This window comes from Coenobita brevimanus, chromosome 33 (genome assembly GCF_032717465.1).
Source record: "Coenobita brevimanus isolate Jiangsu-jjx chromosome 33, ASM3271746v2, whole genome shotgun sequence".
Lineage (NCBI taxonomy): Eukaryota > Metazoa > Arthropoda > Malacostraca > Decapoda > Coenobitidae > Coenobita > Coenobita brevimanus.
In genome coordinates this window covers 32,134,446-32,135,411 of record NC_136986.1, presented here as the reverse complement: position 1 = coordinate 32,135,411, position 966 = coordinate 32,134,446, and the positions used below count along the sequence as shown (strand labels likewise).

Sequence of the window (966 nt, the reverse complement as noted above, 5' to 3'; positions counted from 1 at the left end):
AGTCTCACTCCATTCACTGTAACATCACACTGGGAGTCACCTTCTCTCTCAATAACCATCACTTTACTCTTTTCTGCATTTACTCTTAAGGCACAACGCTCACAGACATCAGCAAAATTCTGCACTAGTCTACCAAGTTCTTCTCTGGTATTTGCAGGTAGTACTGAATTATCAACTTACAACAAAATTGAGATGTTCCATCCATCACCATTTATTACCAATGACATCCCTCTCTCCATTACTCGTGTTTTTACTTCCCCCATCACCCCATCCAAATAATACTGAACAACCATGGGGACATCACACAACCTTGTCTCATGCCCACACTGATTGTGCACCATTCACTTAGATGCCCATTTACCCTTACACATGCCTCACTACCATTATAAAAAATAATTCATTCATTCATTGCCAGATGCCATGTATCCCAGACGGGGTGGCCAATGGCTTAGAGTTAATTGTTTTACAGGGAGGGGCACTAATCCTCCACCAACCCCACTTGACACGTAGGGATGCCAACAGCATCTGGTGTTCCCAGGCGGTCACCCATCCAAGTACTAACCAGACCCAACGTTGCTTAACTTCGCTGATCGGACGGGAAGCGGTGTACTCAACGTGGTATGGCCGTTAATATTAAAAAATGACAATGAATAATCATCATCATCATCATCATCATCACTAGAAAACGGAAATTGCCATTTGCAATTTCAGTAACTCACCACATGACAAAGTCATCCAATTTCTTCCCTACTTCATCTGCCGGGGCCGATTTATCCCCCATTACCTATCTCTGGACCTGGTGATTTCAACAGGCTTCAGAAAGTGTTCCATAAAAAATAGGCAAATTTTGAACTTTGACATTGGCTGTGACCTTGAATTTTTGGTCAAGAACATTCATACTTGGTAGCCTTGCATAACATATCACATTCTATAAATGTACCAAGTTTGGTGATTGTAGCTCAATTT

General features: G+C 41.9%; 1 non-coding gene across 1 annotated transcript; it reads right to left on the bottom strand.

The window, feature by feature from the left end:
* Positions 1-513: 513 nt before the first annotated feature.
* On the bottom strand, positions 514-632 carry LOC145395952 (5S ribosomal RNA). Its single transcript, XR_013896680.1, has one exon. It is a non-coding gene; the product is annotated as a 5S ribosomal RNA (ribosomal RNA).
* Positions 633-966: the final 334 nt, after the last annotated feature.